This window comes from Tachypleus tridentatus, chromosome 1 (assembly GCF_004210375.1).
Source record: "Tachypleus tridentatus isolate NWPU-2018 chromosome 1, ASM421037v1, whole genome shotgun sequence".
In the NCBI taxonomy this organism is placed as follows: domain Eukaryota; kingdom Metazoa; phylum Arthropoda; class Merostomata; order Xiphosura; family Limulidae; genus Tachypleus; species Tachypleus tridentatus.
Window position 1 is genome coordinate 35,840,851 of NC_134825.1, and position 6,000 is coordinate 35,846,850.

General features: G+C 33.9%; 1 pseudogene; it reads left to right on the top strand.

Moving 5' to 3' along the window:
* Positions 1–8: 8 nt before the first annotated feature.
* LOC143246208 (protein FAM43A-like) lies at positions 9–4,108 on the top strand (annotated as a pseudogene).
* Positions 4,109–6,000: the final 1,892 nt, after the last annotated feature.

Here is a 6,000-nt window from a genome sequence, read left to right on the forward strand (position 1 = left end):
CAGGTAGATCTATATCCATTGATCTGCTGAGTCTGGTTTGATGAATCGTTTAGAATTTCAAAACAACCTTTTTCTTTCTTTCAAATCATTGACACCAAATGCGTGAAAACAGAAATACAACTAGTGATTAAAGTAGAAGTTTAGCTAGTGTAATTTTTCCGAATAGCTCAGTGAGCTGGTCGTTGTCGGTAGTGTCTGCCTCAGCTCGCGCACTGGTCCGCGTATAGGGCGTGATAATCTCAAGCCAAGCCAGGTTTAGTGGCATTGGGGAATTTCAGGACCCTGCGGCGACGTCTAAAAGAAGCCACATTTCGGCTTCTTTCTTAAAGCCGTTGAACTGACCCTGCTCAACTACAGTCTTCTATTACAGACGCAGATTAATATGAGACTGGTATTCGGAATTCATACGGAGTTTTGTCTAGTTACAACAATGAACATTGTAAGATTATGCTGTGTTTACTGTGACTTTAAATAAAGCAACACGTTAAAAAATGGCTCTTCCAAACAAATCATTTTCTCCTTCTAATGTGAAACGGAAACTTAAGTTCTGGAATAAAAAATCTGTATCGATAACGGAATACGACCCTACGTATAAAGTAATTTATCTTGGAAACGTCTTGACGCTATGGGCAAAGGGGGAAAACTGTGTTGACAAGCCGCTGTTGACTTTGTGGAAAAATTATTGTTCCAATGTTAAACACGAAATAAATATGAAAATTACGGTGTGTAGCTCTGGAATCAAAGCAGTAACGAAGGAGCACGGACTTACAGAGTATTGGGCTAACAGAATAACGTTTTGTACTCATAATCCTCAGTACCCCCGTGTATTTTGTTGGGTGTATCGACACGAAGGCCGGCGTATGAAGCAAGAACTTCGGTGTCACGCAGTTCTATGCATAAAAGAAGAGAAGGCCCAAACAATGGCGATTCAGCTAAATCAAAATCTTTCAGCAGCACTTCAAGAATTTCGAAAAGAAAAAATCATTCGACAGAAGGCACGACTGTCCTTAGCAAATGTTACTGACGAACACCTTAGTATTCCACGGCGAAAACAGCTGTTGATAACCGGAACAGTAAATTTTAGGCCTCCAATGGAAAGTTCTAGGAGTGCCCCCAAGTTAACATCCATTGATGAGATCGAAGAAGGACTGGAAGAGGATGGAGATGACTTCGAAGACTTGACGAATGGCTCGCTAGTTTCAGAACAAGAGTCAACTTCTGATATTGCACCAGATGACGTAGATTCGCTGTCAGACCAGTATTTGGTCATTTGCAAAGAAAGTGATTCTTTTGATTCAGACTCTGTAGAGGAAGTCCCCCAATCCTTGTCCTCTTAAACCGCTCAACTCAATAGATGAAGAAACTGATAACATATCTGATGAGTCTGGCTACTCAGAAGAGAAGGAATACGTTTCAAGGATGTAATGAGTAATATTTTCAGACTTTAGCATGTGTCTCAGGAAGAACTGTTCATTCCAAAGCCATTGAAACCAATATATAAACAGTACAAAAATATTGTTAATTGATGCCTCTACTTTGAGAAATACTTTATTAATTCCAGTGTTTATTGTTGGTCTTAATGTTGTAGGTATGTATGATATTCATAGTTTTAGCAACAAATAATTAGCAAATATTTCTGATAGTTTCCCTTATTCAACCGTTAATGTTCCTTGTTGTTAACATAAAGTATATACGTAAAAAAATGTAAAAATTGAATCTTATAAAATGATTTATTTCTAGTTTTACTTATTATCCTCTGGGAAATTATGAAATTTGCATCATGAAAATATTGAACTGACTTGGGGCTCAGGATTTAGGAAAATTAAACTTCCAATAATTGGTTTGATTAGAACAATACGAAATGGTCATCGTAAGCCTCACGTCTAGTTAAGGAAGTCTGAATTACTTGGCAGAATATATTGTGTGTGTTTGTGTATTTAAATGTTCCATTTGTGAGATTCTTTCATTTTTTAATTTATTTCATAGTACTTAAATGAAACGTAAGATTAAAGACATAATTGTTACATTCTTGAATTAATTCGCACATATTCATTAAATACAATATTAGAAATATACAGTATCTTACTTGTATCATAACGAAGATTAACCTATCAGGATTCCTTAAGGAACAAATAAATTCTTAGTTATTCGTTATTTGGCTACACTTAAGGATAAAAATATTAACACGTTTGGCGTATGAGACGACCAGTTTTGATAATAGTATTTTCACGTTATTTGTTTGTATTAGAACTGGTTTTAAAGTTTAGAGAAAGAGAGCAGGTTTTAAAAGAAAAAAGTAGATGTCTAAAACCTCCTTTATTTTGATTATTCTGAATAAATAAAAGGCATATTATTTTTTAATTTACAGCTACCTTATAAGTTCTAGGATCACACAAGGAAATTTAACGTACATACCAAAATTGTAACAATTACCGTGCCAAATGTATATAATAAAAATGACTGATACAAAAAAAAAATTTATATTTTTTAGAAATAAATATATAGATCCCGGCTAGAATTATAACTTTGATTTTGTTCTTGTGTTGTTTATGCCAAGTTTATGACAGAGAGAAATAACTTATTTTCTATACAGTATCATGCAGATTTATTGTTTGTTTTCAATTCAAATGTACTTGAAATAATATTGATAGTACCTACTAGTGTATTTTTCATGGTGATATTTTTCAAATACAATCAGTGTCATGCATAACATATGGTTAGCTTTCTCAAGAATAGCAGCAACAACAACTTGTTTGGTTACTTTTATTGCCTATTGTTTTCTTACCAGAGAAAATAAAAATCTCGTGCAAGTCATAATCATGACTTGCACGAAATATCGTATAGAATACTTGAATTTTTTTCTTTGTATATTGAAATGACTTCTTATTCTAAGTTTCAATTGATTTTAAATGCACCAAAGCACAAATATGCGTTGACAATGTCTTGAGTGGTTTGAGTTGTCTTATGTGAAATATTATATTAATAAGTTCAGTTCCTTGGTACGTGAAGAAGTAATTGTACTTGGAATATTTATGATCAGACATTGTTCAAAACATAATTAAGAATCACAAGTAGCACATTTTATTTGTCTATTGTTCATTAAAGACATAAATTTAAAGAATTTATGAAACATGTTTCTAGTGCATACATTTGATTCAGAACCTATTAATACGGTTTATATGTTCTAATAATAATATAGTCTACAAATTACTGTATTTTTGTTAACTTAGAGTTGTTCAATAGTGATCAATTATCCTCTGCCTATGTTACACTCTGGAAGCTCAACTGCATTGAAAATATTAATTGATACAACTTGAGAACAAAACACAATTCAAAAAATGTTTCAGCTACTCACGTAACAACGTGCATTAGAAATACAGGTAGCTTCAGAATATCTAGCATTGTTAAGTCTTTAATATTATTAGCGTACTTGAGTTTTACCATGTAATAACCACGAGCACGAATATTAACCAACGGTGTTCTTACAGGTAAGAAATCACAGCCATAAAAGTGAAAATGAGCACAAAGGTTGCAACAAATGTACATTAATAATATGAATTAGTTATTTAGATATCACCATTAGATTCCGTCTAGGAACATAGGGCCGCAATCGCTTGCGGATTCTTCAACAAGTATGTAAGTCAGTAGGTTGTTAGCCCCCTGCACCGAGCCGTCCCTAATTTAGCAGTGTAAAACTAGAGGGAAGGCAGCTAGTAATCACCACCCACCGCCAAACTCTTGGGATACTCTTGTACCAACGAATAGTGGGATTGACCTTAACTTTATAACGCCCTCACGGCTGGGAGGGCGAGCATGTTTGGCGCGACGCGGGCGCGAACCCTCGGATTACGAATTTTAAGTTAAAAGAAAACTTAATTCACAGTTGAGTGCAGCTGATGTCGTGGTTATTGCCTTAGATATCTTTCTTCGTAGAAAGTTGGCGTTCGAAGTTTTCGGTGAACTTATTATGCACCTTTTTACTAGGCCCGGCATGGCCAGGTGGGTTAAGGCGTGCGACTCGTAATCTGAGGGTTGCGGGTTTGCATCTCCGTCGCACCAAACATGCTCGCCTTTTCAGCCGTCGGGGCGTTATAATTTTACGGTCAATCCCACTATTCGTTGGTAAAAGAGTAGCCCAAGAGTTGCCAGTGGGTGGTGATGACTACCTGCCTTCCCTCTAGTCTTACTCTAGTAAATTAGGGACGGCTAGCGCAGATAGCCCTCGAGTAGCTTTGCGCGAAATTAAAAAAACAAACAAACAAAACTTTTTTACTTAGCAACAAAGAATCTTATGTAGATATATTTATTAACTAAGTTTAAAATGACTTAACATTGAAACAAAGTTTTGTGCGATACTCACAGTAGTCTCATATGAAGAGACTAAATGAACTCTCCGAATAATCGATTTATTTCGAAAGCTTCCAGCACAGTTTTGACTTTATGGTATGGCTTTAAATGTATCCATAAATTTTGAAACTATAAAAATGCTTTTAAAAACAGTATATCGCTTTTGTTTATAGACTTTTCGAAAAAAAATGTTTGAACCTGAAACAGGCTGATCGTTTCGTATGACCAAATATAACTATTTCTACAAATTCGGTGGTTGTGAAACACTTCATAAGTTAGTCTTAATATAACTATATATGGAATTTTTAAATTCAGGTATTTATCAACTTGTTGTTATTACTATGTAAAACATCTTTAACAGTATTGTAATGTATTTGTTGTATTTATAAATGCACACACTTTTCCTATTACCAAGTCCATCATGACATACTGTTAGTCCAGATATTGTTGGTATATTTGTCATGCATCATGACATACTAGTAGCTCACATACCGTTGTTATATTTGTCATGTATCATGATATACCAGTAGTTCGCATATTGCTGTTATACTTGTCAGATCTTTTTGTCATGACATACCAGTAGCTCACATATCATTGTAATATTTGTCAGGTTTTTGTGTCATGTTAGATCCGTAGCTCACATATCGTTGTTATTTTTGTCAGGTTTTCGTGTCATGACATACCAGTAGTTCACATATCATTCGTGTATTTCTCAGGTTCCACCAGGACACACTAGTAGTTCACATACCTTTATTGTACTTGCCAAGTTATTGTGTCATAACATAAACCAACAGTACACATTTTGTTATTGTACTTGTCAGTTTCATAGTGACATATCAGCAGTTTGCTTACCGCACAAGATGTGGTGCTTTTAAGTTATATCATACTTTTAATAACAGAATTATATGTCAAAACAAATAAGGTGATTCAGTATTTTTTGTAGCCACCCTGTTCTTCAAAGCAGATGTGAGAGATTTTAATTCTAATGTATTAACTAAAAATTACATTTTACTAACATACAAATATATACTTGGAATGAGACATGGGTACTGAAAGACCTGCTCTATATTTGCTATCTCTTTTCTACAGATTTCTTTCATTCTTCTACAATATCAGTTTCACGGGTTGATTGATGTATTGAGCAAATACTCGGTGAAATGTCACGTATCCTGTTTTTTGTTTGTTTACTAAATATATTAAAGGATAAACATAAATCTTGTTTTCACAGTAGAAACGTTAACATTTTGTGAGAAGCGCACAAACCCTTGCCTTTCTGTAGACTTTTTGATCTGTGCTGTTTTATTTGCTTAGACATTTACAACTAATAACCATATCTCTTCTGCAAAATAACTAGTCTCACATATATCGTTGTACTATATAGTCTGTCTGTAAATATAACTTTTTGATTTTCTAATATAGTCGTTTCTGCTGAGTTATTTCAATTAATTTTACCAAATATTATTATAAAGTATTTTATAGCTATAATATTAGTCCATATTTCTGTTATTATGTAACGATAATGTTTAAATTGTGTAAAGCACATTAAATAAATTAGCTTGGTTATGTTTGGTCAGTATAATATAACATTGCTCATTTTTTTTTCCATGTGTATATTATCTTAGAAAGAAAGACTAAAACTCATTGTCAAGATTT